The following is a 19,254-nucleotide window of genomic DNA, read 5'->3' as shown; positions in this document are numbered from 1 at the left end:
CCTAGGAGATGAGAGGCAGTGCTGAGTGCTGGGTCAGTTCCCTTCAGGGTTCACTGTCCAGAAGAGAAGTGGGGGAGGGGTAAGCAGCCCCAGGGCGCCTCCTCACACCTTCGTTTCTGCTGTTGTCAGAGAGCTTCCTGCCTTCCTTTTGTGATCAGCGGCCCTGGAAAGGCTGCAGCAGATGGCCAATTACCATAATGTGCAGAGCTTTTGAGGGTCCTGGGTGCAAACTCAGGCGTGACCAAGCCAAGAGCAGCTGCATCTAATGCAGCATGTGGAGCCAACATTAGGCTTTACCCGCACACTCATTTTGACCTTTCCAATGGGAAGCTGATGGCATAGTTCAGAACAGATGGCCAAAAGAAGCACGAGGGAAAAGCCCTCCCGACCAGCTGTAGTGTCCCTTTTCCAGCCTCCCAGCCTAACAGCTCAGAGCTGACACGAAGCTCATTATCCCCATTGTGTCTTCCTCTCATGGCGTTTATGCTCAGTGCAAGTGCAAACCCTAATATTGCCACTCCTAGCAGTCCTAGCTACTGGGAAATTTGGTTTTTGAAACTAAGTGATGCTTGCAGCACTTTGGGTCTGATTCCTGACCTTGGCAAACATCTCTCCCCCAGTTCAACTTCAGGACCCCCACTAGCAGAGCCAACTTGGAGGGTTATAGGAAGCTCTTGCCCAAACTCAGGATTTAACACACAAGCATACTAGCTGTTCATCTGGTTTTGACCTTGAAGGTTAAGAATGGAAAAAGAATTGTATTATTGGAACAGAATGAGTGAAAAATAAACATTGTTAAATCAAAATTCTTCTTCAAGATTTTTTGCTTTTGAAAACCCTCTGACATTAGTGTGGGAAGGGGGCTAGGTAAAATGACAAAGGAGAACCAAATATTATATGTCTAAATATATAAAGTTGCAAGTCAAGTTAACAAACTTAAATAAAATGTGTTCTAATTTCCTAACTTAACAAGTTTCCTTCTTAACCTGGAAGGCCAGGTTTTAATTTATACTTCGCAGACTCTTCAGAATTTAGAACCAGAATACAGGATCCTGGGGAGCTGACTCCAGTCCTCTGGGCTCATGGCCCATGAACAACCACTCCAACCTCTCTTCCTAACCTAATTCTATATCCCACATGGAGGGAGCCTCTTGTACACATGTGAGGCCAGCCCTGCCTTCACAGTCGCTCTCTGAACACACTCCTGCCCATAGCTGCCAGGGATCATAAAGGCCATAAAGCTTAAAATACTATCTCCTTAAAGGTAGGAAGGAAGGCAAACTCTAGGCAGACATGTCCCTTTGGACATGCCTCAGTCTATAGGTTGAGGCACAGGTTCATTTAAAGCACAATGCCCACAACTGGGGCTCTGCTTACCTATGCCTAATTACAGCACTGTTTTGGGGTTACCTTCTTGCAGTGAAACAGTAGCTCATATACTGAGGGCATGAGAAATTAATAGCAACTGAGAATCAGAGAGTAGAGAGAGAGTTAAGGATCAAGACTAAATAGTGAAGAACTTTAAAAACAGAGATAATATTTTTTGGCCATAATCTTTGTGTACTGCTGCAATATAACTCCCCTCCACCCAAAACCTTCAATAAATTTTGCTATGCACACAATGGTCTTTTATGATTTAAATGTGGGGAATGTTAGAGGGTGTCTGCTGGCAGAGAGGGTGGTAAAAAGCAAGGCAAGACACTGATCCCAAGCTTGGGTCTGTACAGACACAGAGGTAGCATGTATGGAGTAGCAAATGATCCCCAAATAATTAATCTTGCAGAAGCAGGAGATGAGAACTAAAACTAAGAGCTTGCCCTTGGGACTTTTCAAGAAAATTTGAGGAAGACATTGAACTTTAAACAAATTGAGGAATGAATCAATTTTGTGCATATCTAAAGGACAAGGTGACCCCAGTTATGTCATAGCATACATTTATATAGCTAGATAGCAAGAAGCATGTCTTTTTAAAATATATGTTTTCGACATAATTAAAAGTACATATCCTTTTAAAAATATGCATTCTTTGGCAACTCATCTAATATTCCGATTCTCTCCAACCAGTTATATACATTATTATTAACTTACTATTATTATTAAACTTCTCTGACTTTTCTCTTACCAATCTGCCTGATGCTTGTTGACTTGCCAATCTAGAAGAACTTGGAGGAGTACAAGATGATTTACTTTGCACCTCAATAGTATCATGCCAAAAATATATTCAGATGCTTTACCTTAGGGTGAGGAATTTCAGTCTATAAACATAACTTTTCTAAAATCTTGGCTAAAGGAGTGAGCAGGGTTAGGTCCTTTTTTGAGGATTGTGCTCTTAGTTTTCAGCATTAAGTGAAGGAAAAAGATCTTGCCTTTTTGAAGTTTTGAGGGGAGGTGCAGGGTGTCCACATTAGTAAGGGTGGACTGAAAATGCTATCACTGTAACACCTCAGGATTGGTTGGTCTTCCAGTTAGGGCAGAGTCCACCTGTTGCCAGCCTTCCTTGCAGATCTTGAGGAAGCTATCCCATAGCCACATTGTTGTCACATCAGGACAGCTGACGTGGGTGCCATACCCAGCCAAGACACCTGCCCTGTCAGTTTTGAATGTGACCCAGATGTTGCAAGTTGAAGTCATCATACCCTACCAAGAAGATGTGGACACTCTTGAAGAGACAGAGATGATCCTAAACATGCTGTTATTGTGGAAGTAAGTTATAAGCACCTGGCCCACAGTAAGATCAAACAGGTACAGTCATCCCATCCAATGGCAGATATACTGCCATTTGGGAAAAGAAGCAGATGACATTGATGTCAGACTCATGGCTGGTGACAGATTCCCGGCACATCCCTTTTCAAAAGCGCCAAAGTTTGGTTGAAACATTACAAGCATCAGAGACAACCAGCCTGGTGTTGGGAGCAAGAGAAAGGCTCATCACATCCCCAGTATGCCCAGTGGTCATGGCCTTCTGCCAACAGGTCTTGACGTCCACTGAGCTAATGTGGTATCTCCAGAGCAGGTAACAATCTGTTTGTTGTCCAGGAAGCAGCAGTAGGTAAGCTGGTAACCTGCACGTATGACCAGTTCACAACTCACATGTATATCCCCTTCATGAATTTTCAAGTTGGAGAAATGGAGAAAATGTCATCTAGGCCACCACAGGCCGCATAGTCTACAGAGGGGCAAATGTACAGGTCATGACCCATGGATCTTATTTACAGTGTAGCTATCCAAGATGATAAGGTTACCATCTTGTGAGGTACTAACTAGAAGCCTGGAATCTGTGCTCCAATGTGTGGCATAAATCTTGGCCAAGGGTTCCCCTCGTGTTCTCCAGGTATACATCTTATTCTTCCCACTGGGTTGATGTTGTTTGTGATTTGAGAGATAGTTGTTTCTGCACATGCTTTCCTGGCATTTTAACTTGGTTCTTAAAATGTTCAGTTTCCTGCCTTAAATGGTTAGGTTCATTCACCTGATCTTTATGTTCTTCATGAACCTCAGAGTCTGATACCTTAATTCAGAAGTGCTTCTGGTCTGGTCTCTAATACAAGTATAATTGTCTCGGCCTTGTCCCAGTCTGAAGCATGCTGGAAAAGGCAGCCCGGCCGCTGCTCCACGAAGTGGTTGTGCTAGCTCTGGGAAGGTGGTCTGCAGGCTGAGTCTAGTATCACACTGTGCTGCCCTACTTCTTTATGTACTCCCCACTTCTTCACACATTCCTCTCTCAGCACTGCCACCACCTCTGCCAGCTGCTCAGACCCCTCCAGCTGTTTAGATGGGCAGAAGTTCATAATTTTAATAGAAAAAGAATAAATTATTGAATCGTGCTAAATTATTGGAGATTCCACTATTTGCACTTAAGGAAAGCCTAATTCATTGATCTACTGCATGAAATAAAAAGACAGGAAATATATTTATTCCAAAATATTCCTGCTTGATGGATTTTCATTTTTTATTGAAAAGTAACAATAAAAAACTATATATCATTTCAAGAATGTAAGTCATTTGCAAGTGAAATTAATGATAATGTTTAATTTGTTTATTTTAGTTTAGTGAAGTTAGATTATCAGACTAATGAAAGGAAACCTGCCTATATGCTTAAAAATACTGAGAACTGTAAGTGTGAAAGTGAAAGGACAGAAAAAGTGAAACTGCAAATATTTACCAAGGAAAGCTGGTATAGTTCTATTAGCATCTGTCCAAAGTTTGGGCAGAAGGTGTCAGGTGGGTCTTCATACAATCCATAACTTATGGTGTGGTTCTCATATTCATATCAATGATTTAATTCATCCAACTCATTAAACAGAATAATAATAATAAAAGCTGGCTATGTGCTAAGCCAACAAAGTCGAGCATAGTCCTTGCTCTCAAATTCATAATCTGCTAGGGGGACATAGATAAGTGATACACCAACAGTTAAAGCACAACATGCTTTATCATTGCCATGATATAGGAATGAATACAGAGCTTTGAGAACACTGCTGGAGAGGGAGATAACAAGTGGAATTTTGAAGGGTATTTTATTCATTCACCTATTGGTGGATATATTTTCCTGATAATTCCAGGTTACCTACTCTACCTGACGTATAGCTCCAATACTTTTGTGACACTGAGGGGAAGAAAAGGTTAGCTGCGGGGAGAGTGAGGTGGACTTAGGACTTGGAATCATCAAACTCACTGGGTTGGGGAAGTGAGAGGGAATCCAGTTAGATGGGTGGCAAGCCATAGATCAGCCTCAAGTCAGCCTAGGGAGGTCCAGCCAGACATAGAGAATGAGTGGAAAGGCACAGGGGAGAAGGAATATTTGGAAATCTAGGAAGATGGCTGGAAAGCACATGGTTCATATCAGTGGTGGGAATGACAGGGTTGGAGAGAGTAAAGGCAAAACTGTGAATATGGAGGTATGGAGTCATTCTTAGCAGACATGGGATCCTGGGTGGGCCAGACACCTGAGGCAAAGAGCCTACTTGCTCCAAGAAGGTCAATTCCAGTCACTACGGCAGGGCACTGAGCAACGCAGGACAAACAGCAGGGGAAACTTGAGTGTCACTTGAGGGTCAAATCAGAGTTTCTTTAATTTCTCCAGACTGAGGCAAAATGTGGCCCTGGATAATCTTCAGGGTAAAGTCAATGGCTCAATTATGGGTAAGAGGGAGAGTCCGACTGAGAAACGAGGCAGGCTCTGACACCATCATGAGAATTTTGTCTCTTTGTGTTTCATGATTCCCAATCCAAGCACCTCCTTTGAACTGCAGCTATTCTTGCAAAGGGTAACCCGTTAAATCACTCTGTGTGAATGAGTTTATCAGATGTCTTCCTGCCTGTTGGAAAGAACCTAATAATTTGAAAGCTCTGGGCGCCTGGGAAAGAGTGAGCATAAAGAGTGGGTGGAGAAGGAAAGGGAAAATTGGAGGCCCCAGAGATGTTTATTGACTTCTGTTTTGCTGATGACCAGCTCTGCCTATGGTGTCTTGGCACCATTCAGGAGTTCAAAGACAGGCTCCACCCAGCTGAGAGCTGTTGGGCATAGCTGGATTGTATATATAATGCCATGTAATGACTGGTTGGGGTTAATCAAATATAATGCCCAACCCAGACCTATTAAATTTCACCACAAAAGAGGCTTTAATCAGTCTTTTATCAGCTTGGTGCTCTGGCCTAAGAAGACGCCTTTTGTTTGCCCATATAAGAGACAATGGGAGAGACAGGATTGGCCTGCTCTCTGGAGTACAACAAGTGAATTGTCCACAAACAACAGATCATTCAAGGCCATGGGAGAGGAAAGACGGGAGAGGCTGCATGAATCTACAAAAGTGCTCACTGTTAATGGTCACAGCCCTGAGTGTTTAAATTCAGGCCACATTCCCGCTGGAGCTTCCAAAATATAGGGAGGACAGGAACAAAAAGACTCCAGTGTGCTCCATGTAAGTCTATCTGACTTTGGCCCTCTGCAGGACATTCTTGCTTGTCGCTTATGAAAAGGGAAAGAAAAACTGACATTTGACTGGATGTGCTTCACAGGACTAAGGATTAAAGAGATGAGCATAGATTCTATGCCAAACAGCACCTGTCCCACTGCCTGAGCACCTTTTGGACTATGGAAGGGAGAGAAGTAGAAGGGAGACAAAAGGCATGAAGAGAAGAGAGAAAGGAGAGTGAGCTTCCATGACCCCAAAGAGAGAATGACATTTAAACCACCCAATTTAATACTGTTCAACAAATACTTGAATACTTTTGAGGAGGTGGACTGAGACACACCCAAGCACCGAAATAAACACACAAATTAAAAATGTACCTTTACTGCTTAGCAGTAAAGGGAATGTTAAAATTGAAAAGCCCCCAGATTTATTTTTCTTTCTATTGTATGGTCTTCTAGAAGAGGCATGAGTTAAAAAAAAAATGCACAGCCTATAAGAAGTGGCCTCACATTCTTGGCTGTGATCATGGGGCTGTTGTGGGAATGTGTGATATGTCACTGATGGGGGAAAGGCTGAGAATTATTGATCTATTCTGCTCCAGGCATCTTATTGATAAGGAAGTGAAATTTCAAGAAAAAAAAAAAGTGGCTTGCCAAGGCCATGGAGCTACTTAGTAACAGAGAAGGGATCAGCACCCGCTCATCTAATGTCCAATCCTGGATTCAGTCAATTGTACTAACAAGTCTTACTATCCAGGTTTCCTGGAAGATGTGGGTCCTGAAGATCTGTAGTAAGTTATTGATTATCTTGGATCTAGCCATTTTCATTGATATGTCTTCCTTAAACTCTACATCATTACTTCTGATCTTCAGAGTTTAGATTTTGGTTGTAAACAAAGATTTTCCCTTCAGGTCTAGGTGGAACTTTGCTTGGGACTGGGAGTCTTTACAGGCATAGGAGGAAGAGAAAAAGATGGAGTTAGATTGATAGAAAGAAGAATGAGAAAAACTTTCCTCATTGTACCAACTTGTGGTCTCTCACCTCCAGATTACCGGGAAGGCAGGGGCAGCAATTGCCCAATTTACTGTTGGTTAAAGTTGTGGTCACATAAGTTTGGGAGTTGATAATAATAAGAAGACATTCCTGTGGTCAGATGGGAGACAGACCTGGGTGTTCTGTTTATGGAAGATATACCGTATGTACATATGTAACTGAAGATGACATGAACAATGTCCAGTTTAGACAGCCATTAGGAGTGAGACTGAAGAAAGATGAGGAAGGGGCCATGGAAAATGAAAGTCATTTTGCAAGTTGGTGCCTGCGGTCAGAAGTATTTCACCATTCTCATTTGTCATATGGAGTGGCTGACCCATGATTTGAAACGGTTCAGCTTCCCTAAAGATATTCTGAGCTGTAATTGCAGATTTCCATTTTAGGTTTTTCTCTCCCATTCTGCTCTGAACAATGAATTCAAAATCCTTCCTCAGGCAATGTGCAAAATACTTTTACAGAGTTGATGAAGGATGTATGGTATGGCCCATGTGAATTTATCCATTTTTTTCCTGCCTGAAATGGGAGTGGTATGGCAAAGTGGTTATTAACTAAATTAGATCAACAATTTTGGCTGGTGGAGCTTGGTGACATATTCTCTTTGATAATAACTTCTTTATAAATTATATTAATTATGACTTTCCCTTGCACTATAGAAGTGGGACTGGAAGTTTTCTATTTTCTTTCAAGCTTTAATAGTAATGCTGCCTCAGGTTCTTATATTTCTGGCAATTAAGTGCTATACCAAAACATAAACACAATTTCCTCTTTTAAATTCATTATGCGAGGAGTGTCATATGAAAGCTGTTGTTACTTAAAATATGATCTCGTAAAATAAATAAAAGGGAGCTTTCCTATTTGTAAGACCAGCAAGGAACTATTATTAAAAATCTCAACAGATAAAATTATGCTGTCCATTTTGTTTTCCTTTTCTGCCCTAAAAAAACAAAGTTCTTCCCTTTGTGCTATTTCTAATTGAAGAGAAAACAAACAAACATTTAAAGTTTTTACTGTGGTTGATTTTATATGCACTCTCCCCAATAATGAAGACTGAGCTATCATTTTACCCTGCAACTGTGACCCTAATCTCTCTCTTAAACCTCATTCAATCAGGATGATGCTTCCTGTTTACAAAAAAAGAACACTGATTGACTTTGGAGTTAACTTACCTGGTTTAAATCTATTAGATTGAACCACTTGAAATTGCTATTTGTATACACCGAAGATGGTCAAATAATCGGTAATTTCATGTGGGTCAACTAATATTACCTCCTCATTGATTAACCTTTGGGTTTTTGTGAGGCATTACAGATAATATATTTTAAATGTCTTAAATGGCACTTTATTCCATGGCACTTAGTATGCCCACAATAAATAGTAACTAATATGAATTATAAGAGGCAGCAGTGGCATTTCTTTCCAGGTCAGTTCAACAAGTCATATTTGAGACACTGTTCTTCATCCCAAGCACAGTTTTTGTGTTGCAAATACCTAGTGAGGGTAGGTCTTAGTTCAGTAAGCTGGCATATAAACAGCTGCCAGATGACAGAATGTATGCAGGAATTTGGCAATATATCCATGTTACTTTTTTTGAATTTGGAGAGATGAAGGCAGACTTTCTTCAGGAGAGTTGCCTCACCAGGATGTTGAAGGACAAACTGGCTGGTGGAAATTATGTAGTTTGAGTGTTCAGAGAAACTCAGGCTGTTGGGGGTGAGGGAGGGAGGATGAGAGAGAAAGAGAGAAAAAAACATGCCATCAAATGTATTTGGAGAGATGGGCAAGGCCCACAAGTAGAGACTGGTTTCGTAGGAGACCTAGAGTTTTTACAACTTGAGGGACCCTCTTTACAAACTGAATACAAAATGACCACATAAACACACCTCTAGGACCTTGACATTTCACCTTCATTATTTTCCAAAACGTCTGCCCTGGCAGGCCTGTACTATGAGGGGCTTTGCCAAAGAGCACAGCAGACAATGGGTAGCTACAGAGGAATCTTAAGTAGGAAAGTGACATCATCAGATTTGTCTTTCAGAAAAAGCACCCCAAGGGCTGTCTGGAAGATGGATCAGAGGAGCTTGTGTTAGACAGCTAAAAAACCAATTACAAAGATATTTTAAGAATCCGGAAAGCCAAGAATCTGAAGATGGCAGAAATCGTAGAGCAGGAATTGGCCTAGCTTCACTCAGAAAAAGACATTGGAGGAAGCCCAGTCCTGCCTTTTGAAAATCTTGAGCAGGTGGCAGGTGTTCTCAAAATCAGGTTCTCAACCTGTGAAGGTCTAGAATTAATCATGTGACCATAGGCCTATCACCCAACATCCAACACTGGTTAGTCATGGCACTCTTATGCTCACTGAGACCTGGCTATTCCTTGTCCATGCCCTGCCCTGTTACATTCTTAGATTCTGCCTCAGTTTCCTCTTTAGATCAGTGATTCACTGGACTCAGTGAATCTGACCCTCAATCCTGAACTTCTTGGTCAAGGGCTTTGTCACCTCCTTAATTCTTGTCATGCCTTTCCTGTTCCTCCAAACCCGAACTGAGCCATGTCCTCCATTTTCCTAGAATAATCCCTACTTATTTTTCTCATCCTTTGAAATGCTGCATTGGAGTCTGCTCCTCATGATCCTTCTCCAGCTACTTGTCTCTGCCCCTCAATCCCAAATTCAATGACTCACTCATCTCCTCTACATCTTGCACATGACTTTATTATTGTATGCATTATGCTTTATTTGCATTGTGTATTCTTTTTTAATGTAGGTTAAGTTTTTTTTTTTTATAGAGGCATGTTTTATTTATTTATTTGTTTGTTTGTTTGTTTTGTTTATACATGCACTGGGTACAGTCAGAAGCGCGGGAGGGCGAGAGAATTCACCAGAGCCAGAGCTGGGAGCAGAGCAGGCAGAAGGACCGAAGCACACTGCTGAGGGGAGCAGCGGGCGGCAGGAGAGGTCTGCGCGCCATGTGGGACCCTCCGCTGGTGGCCGGGGAGCAGCCGGGGATCGAACTGGCGCCGCTGAGGCCGCGGGCAGCTTGACAACCCAGCGCTCAACCGCTGCGCCACCGGGGAGGCCCTGCATTGTGTATTCTTGAGGTGAGAAACTACATCTTATACTGTCATTTCTCCATTTGCTCACATGCCCCTAGCAGATAGTAGATACTTTAGAAGTGTCAGATGAACTAAGTTGAACTGCAGTCATTCCTCTCCATTGAAAATAACCACCACCCAGCCAGTATCTAGCTATGCCTACCTTCTTAGGACCACAGTACCCCAACCTATCTAATTTTGCAGATCTTCCATTCTCTACATTTCCTGTTTGAAGCCTTCCATTTAAAGTGTTGAATGCCCTCTGCTTTTTACTAAGAATCAAACCTGAGTTTCTTGTACCCCTTGGACTACATCTTTTCTGGGTACCCTCCCACAGCTGGGCCAGATTTCCACTGATTTTGCCTAGTCCCCACTTTTTCCCAGCCTGTGTCTGAGATAAAGGGCCCAAGATACTTTGTGGCCACTTTGACTATGGTGTTTGAACAAGAGAGGGATGCTTAGTCCAGAGCAGCCATTTCATGGGCTATACAATACTATATAAGGTAGCCCAATGGGGAAAGTTTTGACCAAAGAAATCATGTTAGTTTGGGCTGCTATATAAAGTACCACAGACTAGGTGGCTCATAAACAGCAGAAATATATTTCTCACAATTTTGGAGGCTTAAAGTCTGAGATAAACTTCCCAGCATGATTAAGTTCTGGTGAGAACCCATTTTCTAGTTCATAGAAGACCTTTTTCTCACTATGTCCTCAGATGGTGGAAGGGGCAGGGGAGCTCTGTGTGATTTTTTTTTTTTTTTAAGATTTATTTTTATTTATTTATACAAGCACTGGGTACAGTCAGAAGCGCGGGAGGGCGAGAGAATTCACCAGAGCCAGAGTGGGGAGCAGAGCAGGCAGACTGAAGTACACTGCTGAGGGCAGCAGCGGGCGGCAGGTGAGGTCTGCGCGCCATGTGGGACCCTCCTCCGGTGGCCGGGGAGCAGCCAGGGATCGAGCCGGCGCTGCAGAGGCCGCGGGCAGCCTCGCAACCCAGTGCTCAATCTCCGCGCCAACGGGGAGGCCCTCTGTGTGATTTCTTATAAGGTCACTAATCCCACTCATGAGGACGATACCCTCAGTACCTAATCATCTCCCAAAATGATCATATTGGGTGTTAGGATTTCAACAATTGAGTAGGGGCAGGACAGGAGTGGGGATACAAATATTCAGTCTATAGCAGAGATTTTATGGCCAGATCAGATTGACATATCACATAGTAGAAAACATGACTTCCATGAGCCTTTCCTTTGTAGGATAGCTGTAGATGGAATATTTCTCTTAGAATGGGACTGTAGGTTGGCAGTCATCATGATTGAGCTCTTGAGAACTTCTCTTCAATCCCAATCTTTCCAAGTGCTTCTACTCGACCAGTATTGTCGACCATTGACTAGAGTCACTTCAGGCCCAGAACCCTGTCTTTTTGTCCCTTCTATATGAGCTCCTCAACTAACTTTTAGGAACCATGAAGGAATCTAAAATTTTTACCAAATTTACAAGCTAAAAATTATCTTAACCCAGTTTAATTGATGTCAGCTGAATACATGAGATTCCTGAGTCAGAAAAAAGAACTTTTTAACTCACAGCACAGCAATAACATGAGTATTGGGGTGTATACATCACCTTCCCTCACTTCCTAGTTCTAGGGGATAGCATGGATGGATCCAAATGGATGCCTACATAACATGTAGGTTGTGATACAGTAGAGAAATCTGAGTTTAGAGAACATAACTCTTTTATAATAGGCAGTAAACATGCCTGCTATTTGCTCTGGAGGGAGATAGTATCTTTATTATACTGGACAGTAAACAGGTTGACTTTTTTTCCTGGATAGAAACACTATCTCTACCCTCCAAGGCTATTTATTATACAAACATACTTGAGAAGATATTTTGAATAAACACTATAAGTACCTTATTCATAATCTGTGCAGAAATGTGAGTTGTCTTGAAACACTAACCAGCAGCCCATGTCCATCAGTGCTCTGGCACTGACATGTTTATTCCTCAGGTGATAGAAACTTAATTTTCCCTGTCCTAACCCTTTCCTCAAATTCTACTCACAAATTTCCTGCTCTAATTGAACATTCCATTTAATAGTTTAATTTAAAATATTCACAATAAACATTTTCTTTCCCTAACTTTCCAGTTTTATTACCACAGCTTTCCTTATCCCACTGGTTCAAACCCTGGGAGTCATTTTAAAATTTCACTTTCATTCTTATCACTACAACCAACCAAATATAATGTTATATCATTTCTTCCTTTGAAATATCTTTCTCACCTTCTTTTCTTATTGGTTATTTATAGTGCCAATTGCTTACTTCAGAATTTTGTTTCACTCCTTTATTTCTCAAGAAATATCCTAACCAGTTTTCTAGATTCCAAATCCCTCCCTTGACATCTCTTAATCCTCTTAAGACACAGTTTTGATTTTAAAATGTTCAGCAGTTTCCCAAGTCCTATTAACCAAAACAATCTAAACTTCTTTCCAAAACACTCAAGGCCACCCAGTCCGACCTGGGCGTTATCTCCAACTCTGTCCTGATTGTACGGGCACTGCCTCTTTTCTCTACCTACCAAGTCTGTACATTCCTGGTTTATCTCCTACCCTTTTCCACCACTCAGAGTTCTGAATTGTATAGCTTTGCAAAACCTATTTAGTCTTTCAGGGTCTAGGAATTCTTTTTTTACTAGCTATCCCACACCAGTTCTCTTTGACCATATTTATTTTAATATTTAACCTCATCCTGCCCCACCTAACTGCTTAATTGTTTTATGTCTTATGTGCCCAACTATGGTTTCAGCTCCTCCAGGATATGAACTATCACCTGTATACTTTTTAACCACTTAGTATCTACTTAGCAATGATTTGGGTCAACAGTAGAAACTGGACTTTTCCACCTGCAAACCATGTGACTGGGAAAGTAGTATCTATAGCTCTTTCTCATGTAAAAACTGAGATATAAATAGTACCCACATCACATGATTGTTAATGGAATAATTAGATTAGATAATAAGGTTAAATCTTAGCAAATTATCTGGCATAAAGGAAGAAGTCAATCAATATTGACTATTACTCATTTTATAGTGATGCAGGAATAAATAAATAAATGAACAAATTAATGAATAAATGCAATACATAACTTTCTTCCTTGGGGGACTCCAGTTTAATGAAGGATAACCAGATAACCTTGAAAAATATTAATGTTTGATAAAAACATTAATTCAAAAGAATACCTGCCTCCCTATGTTTATTGCATCACTATTTACAATAGGTAAGCTATGGAAACAACCCAAATGCCCAAAAATAGATGACTGGATCAAGAAGATGTGGGACACATACACAATGGAATATTACTCAGCAATAAAAAAGATAAACTCATGCCATTCACAGCAACTTGGGTGGAGCTAGAAGGGATTATGGTCAGTGAAATACATCAGAAGGAAAAGGAAAAATACTGGATGGTTTCAGTTATAGGAGGAACTAGGGGAACAGATAAGGGATCAGGAAAAATAAATAAATAAGAACCAAAATTAACAGGCAACTATAAATCAGAGACATTTTGCGGGGGAGGGAAGAGAAAAGGGACTGTGGTGATGGTACACAGGTGAATTGGTGGTGGGAATTTTATAGGAAATATTGTATGAAAATGAACAATGATGTAAAATACATAAAAATAAATAAATTTAATCGGGGCCTCCCCGGTGGCGCAGCGGTTGAGCGCTGGGTTGCGAAGCTGCCCGCAGCCTCTGCAGCACTGGTTCGATTCCCGGCTGCTCCCCGGCCACCAGAGGAGGGTCCCACATGGTGCGCAGACCTCTACTGCCGCCCGCTGCTCCCCTCAGCAGTGTACTTTGGTCTTTCTGCCTACTCTGCTCCCAGCTCTGGCTCTGGTGAATTCTCTCACCCTCCCATGCTTCTGACTGTACCCAGTGCTTGTATGAATAAATAAATAAATCTTTAAAAAAAAAAAAAATAAATAAATAAATAGATAAATTTAAAGAATTAATAAAAGGAGAAAGAAAAAACTATAAAACAGAGATAAAAAATTCAGTTCAATAAACATATTCAGTTAATAAAAAAAAATTATGTTTGAATACCAGTGGGAGAAGTTGGATGAAAGATGGGGAGTAGCCCTTTCCAATGGGCCTAACTTAATCTTTGAAAAGGTTTCTTCAGAAATAAGCAAGAACCTGAAAATAGAGAACAGCCAAGAAAGGAATAGTCCAGGGGGTATTTGCTTGTCTATTTTCTGTTCTCAAGTGTTTTTTTTTTTTCTGCCTTTTGGGTAAGCCCAAGGTTCTTGAAACAGAAGTGAGGGCACTGAAGAAGCAACAGTGTGGCAATTGGTCAAAGGGATGGAACCTGATCTCTGGCTGGTGGTTGGAAAAATTTTCCAATGGGAACACAGATTGTCTTTTTGCCAGGGCATCTTGCCTAAAGGCAAGCTTGATATGAATTAGTTCTATGGAAAGTTGTTATTGATATATAGAACCACAGTGCTATTTGATGTTTGTTTTAACAAATATCTTTGCACCACAAAAAGATAAAGGTGCCCTCTCTAAAAGAGCACAGCATCCTCAGTCCTTTTCCTTTAACAGATTACAATGATTTTGTATCAGTGCCTTTCTGCGTCAGGTGTGGTATCTGACACATAATCAGCAAAATAATTTGTTAAAAACATTTAACAGATTTACAATACTTGCTTTAAAGAAAGGGAAAGTTAGGAGTACCAAAATGAAGTGTTTGGGTCAGATAACTAATAAATGATAGAGCCAGTATTCAAACCTAAGTATTCTTGCCTTCAAATGCCTGGGAGCATTTTCCCACAATACTAGGACATGATAGAATCCACATAAGCCAGGCCTGCAATTCCACTCTAGTGTGCTGTCAGTCATACCCCACTAACTTTCTTTTACCATTTATTAACCGTTAACACAATTGTGCAAGAGAGATTATCAAATGCTTTTCTGAGAGAGGGTTTTCACAGCCTGGAGGGGAACACAGAAGGGGGACATTGAGCTCCTAGAAGAAACCAGCTGTGAGCAGCTGAAGGCAAACAACCAAAACAACTTTACTTGTTAGCTAAAGGCTAGTTCTCCGTGTAGCAGTTAATTTTTTTTTCTACTGCCAGATAGAACTTCTGTTACATCTCTTCATGTCACCAATAGGAAAATGTGAGCTTTTAGAGCTCTTGATTCTGAATGTTACTATAGGTTTTTAAATATATATGTAATATTAATAGATATAATAAAATAGAATTGCAACCAAAATTTCTGTCTGTATGAAAATATTGGCTTTGGAAAAGGGACAGCCTGATAGGAAACCAAAGACATAGAAATATGTTTTGAGGATCATGTTCCTGGCTTGAAACAGATCTCACATTAGGCAAGGTTGGCTGAGGCCAAGGTTTCCAAGGGCAGGAAGGGGGAGACATTGAGTAGTTTGTTTTCCTGTGGTCTCAGTGGAACAGTGCAGTCAGGGAGGGTGTATTTTGGTTTCTAGTACCTCTTCCAGGGGAAAAAACAGTTCAGGTTAGAATTTCCTCCACAGAAGTAGGGTTAGTTTGCCCTCATGAAATTTTACAGTCATTTCTTATTGGCCCATTTCTAAATCCCCTTCTAAAGGGCCTCTCTCCCCTCTGGGAGCTCAAATCCTGCTATACCTGACAAACCTCCCCACCAGCTCGGTTAATGTAGTTTCTGTGTTTGGTAAAATGGACAGGGTCCATGATAGGTAATAAATGTGATGACTCCACCATCTCCTACTTTCATTGTTTCCATTCCAAGTTGATTGAATTAAATAATTAATCAATTAGGTGACTATTTTAAAACTAAATAGACCAGTAAAGTGGGTTCTGATTAACATTCATATTATCTCTGCTTTATATTAAGTGCTGTTGTATTGCCTAAAAGATATGTTGAAGTCCTGGCTCCTGATAAAAATGAATGTCACCTTATTTGCAAATAAACTATTTGCAGATGTAATCAAGTTAGGTGCGATCATATTAGACTAGAGTGGGCCTATAGGTAATGACAGGTATCCCTAAAAGAAGTTTGTGAAGAGACACAGACAGAAACACTAGGAAGACAGTCATGTGAAGAGACAATTAAAGATGGGAATGTTATTGCTATAGGCAAGAAATGCCAAAGATTGCAGAAAAGCACTAGAAACTAGGAAGATTTTCTCCTGGAGCCTTTAGAGGTCTAATGACCCACCTAACACCTTAAGTTTAGATATCTAGTCTCCAGAGCTATGAGAGAATTAATTTCTATTTGAAATGACAAGACACCCAGTTTGTGGTACTTTGTTATAGCAGTCTTAGGAAACTAATACAAGCTATTTCATATGCATTAATCTTTTTTTTTTTGGTTTGACTACCTATTGCCTCTTAGCACTTATCAAAGTTCTTAGAAGCATAAAGGAAGATCAAAGAACACATGTTGAATGAATTGATTATATAAGTATACAATCTGTTTACACAGAAGTATGTTGATACACTTTCAGCTCTATTTCTGCTCGCTATTATTGCAAGGGGTCCATGCAATAATTCAAGCATGTGGAGAGATTAAATGATGTTTGTCATTTAAATGTATTTCACACATTAACTTAAGAACTATACAAATAAACAAACCTAACAACTGAGAAAAAATTCTTGGTCAAAGGGGGTTACAGTTGTTAATAGGAAAACATGAAGATTTTCAAAAGGAGCAGTCTGCCTTCTCTTCTCCATGTTCTCTGTGAAATTGTCAGAGTTGATCAGCCATACTAATAATGTGTTACAATGTATTATAAGAGTGTATGTATTATAGGAATAATGCATTACAGGAATGTCACCATCAAATTCTCCACTATAGATTGTGGTCTATATAACAATACTATTGACTTGTAAAGTAGGGCAAAGAAGGATATGACTGATTAACTATATATTTCTTGTTGCTCTCAAAATGTAGGCATGGTCTCAAATTTGTAAAACAGGTGGCTTCAGCTTGAATTATGAAATCTTCCCTTTTTTCTCTTTGTGGTCTTCTCTCCTCATTATTGAAATCAACTCATAATCCTACTTTTCCCAGGGCTACTACTTTACTAGCCCCAAGGACAGTGTTTCTTAAAGTGTACTACATTATAAAGCTAGTATAATACAATAGGGTGGCATTGGTACAGGAGGAGACAAAGAGAGTAGTGTCATAGAAAAGAAAGTTCAGAGTTAAATCCAAATCCACATGGAAATTTAGTATATGATAGAAGGGGCAGTTCAAATCAAGGGTAGTGATGATTTAAGGAATAGATTATTCAATAAGTAGGGGAAAATGGATAGCAAGCTGGACAAAAAATTAGTTGCAACCAAATTCTCTTACTCCAGAATAAATTCTATGTGGATTAAATATTTAAATATTTTTAAATCTATAAAGGTGATGGAAGAATCTATGTGGCCCTTCTTCTAAAGGCTTCCACCAGTATCAGAAATCTTGCCCAAAGGGATCTCCTTGCTTTCGATTCAATATCTCTGGTTTTAGGAACTTACTCTATATCCATCCTCCACCTGACTTTGATGGCCTGAAGCAGATATGTGGCTCCTTTAGGTCTGTCTGGTAATGAACAAGCCAAGATCATTAGCAACTGAACAGCCTTAACTCCCTATAAACTGAGACCCTTGTGTAGGAAGTGTTTAATTTCCAAAGGAAATTTTAGCATGTCTTGGGCCTATAGAAACTTATAGCTAATTGGAGGGGAAAAATTCTATATATATGAATATCCTGGTCATATTTGTATAGAGATATTTTTACCCAAGTTGTTTTTTTCTTTAATGAAACACAAACATTTTAAAAGAGGAAGAAACATTACACTGACCTTTAAGGGCTTTATTTGTCACTAATTTTGAAGGTTCTCTATCTTCCCACATTCAATCTGTGAACTAAGAACTGTGTTTCACTTTTTCCAGGGAAGTGGCCCCTGCTACAGTTGTCCCCAAAATGTCAGCAATGCAAATAAATGCTAACTAAGTAACTGTCTTCTGCTTTAGGTAAAGGCCTGTCTGCTCTTTTCTCTTTCTCCCTGACACAAGTCAAAAGTTAACATAAGGAATAATAATAATAATAAAAAAAAAAGAACTCAGAATCTCCTAAACATTCGACATCTTTTAATTCTTCTCAATACTCATTTACTGTTGAAATATTGAGGTTTTTCTATTCCAATGTCATCACTTTTCTACTACTGACCAATCATTTTAAAAATTAACTCATTATTTTACTGCCTATCTCAAAAAAAAAAATAAGAGTATCTCTTGTTTTATAGGGTAAAGACAAGCTCCTTAGCCTGGCATTCAAAGTTCTCCACCATCTGGGCCTATTTCCTATTAGTCTCCTAAAGAAACTTACTTCAAGCCAGAAAGATTTGGTCACTATCCCTACTACATATCTTACATATTCCTGATACTTCATCTCCATTCCCGCCATTTCTCCTTCCTTTCCACTTACCCAACTGTACGGAAAATGAAGTAAGTCATGCATTTTTTCACTTCCTAGCAGCCAGCCTCTATGGCTGCCACCTGCAGTTTTGCTTTTTTCCTGGGTTTCATTGACCACACATGATATCATGTTGGTGCAAAAAAAAAAAAAAGTGCTTGGGAGCATAAGCAGGACATCCATGGACATCCAAAACAGAGAGGCTTGAGCATGGGGAACTCATGCCTAGGATTATGGACACCAGGGCCAAGAAGCTGCAGAGCAGGGGTGAGCTTACTTATAAGTATGGATGCCCAGGGCCAGAGTTCATTATGGAGATCATTGAGAGAGAGAAAGAGAAAGCACACTGAGATTATGGGGGAAGGGAGGCTCAGCTGCTGCTTTCCTGGCTGCTGGTCTGAATGTGTGCCTGGTTCCCTGATTCATCATTAAAGGCATGTTAGAGATACCAAAGGCTCCAAAATTCTTTTTCTCTGCCCAAATCAACAATGAACCTGCCCAGCCTGGAATGGTTGTACAACATAAGCATTTACAATTTTTAAATACCTAGAGCAAGTGTTTCCTCCTCCTTCATAATGAAAGATCACCTAACCCAGTGAATTTTCTCTCCTTGGTACACCTATAGAACCTCTTTATTAGCTTTTCTCCTCATTTGGCATGTTGTCTTATGACAGGCCTTGTATTTTTAACTTGTTCTTCAATTCCACTCATGTACATATTTGCCTTTT

General features: G+C 40.3%; 1 pseudogene; it reads right to left on the bottom strand.

Annotated features, from left to right (window-relative positions):
- Positions 1 to 2,430: 2,430 nt before the first annotated feature.
- LOC119258643 (guanine nucleotide-binding protein G(I)/G(S)/G(T) subunit beta-1-like) lies at positions 2,431 to 18,658 on the bottom strand (annotated as a pseudogene).
- Positions 18,659 to 19,254: the final 596 nt, after the last annotated feature.

This window comes from Talpa occidentalis, unplaced genomic scaffold (assembly GCF_014898055.3).
Source record: "Talpa occidentalis isolate TD23 unplaced genomic scaffold, MPIMG_talOcc4v2.1 talOcc4.5, whole genome shotgun sequence".
Classification (NCBI taxonomy): Eukaryota; Metazoa; Chordata; class Mammalia; order Eulipotyphla; family Talpidae; genus Talpa; species Talpa occidentalis.
This window is presented reverse-complemented; position numbering and strand designations above follow the sequence as displayed.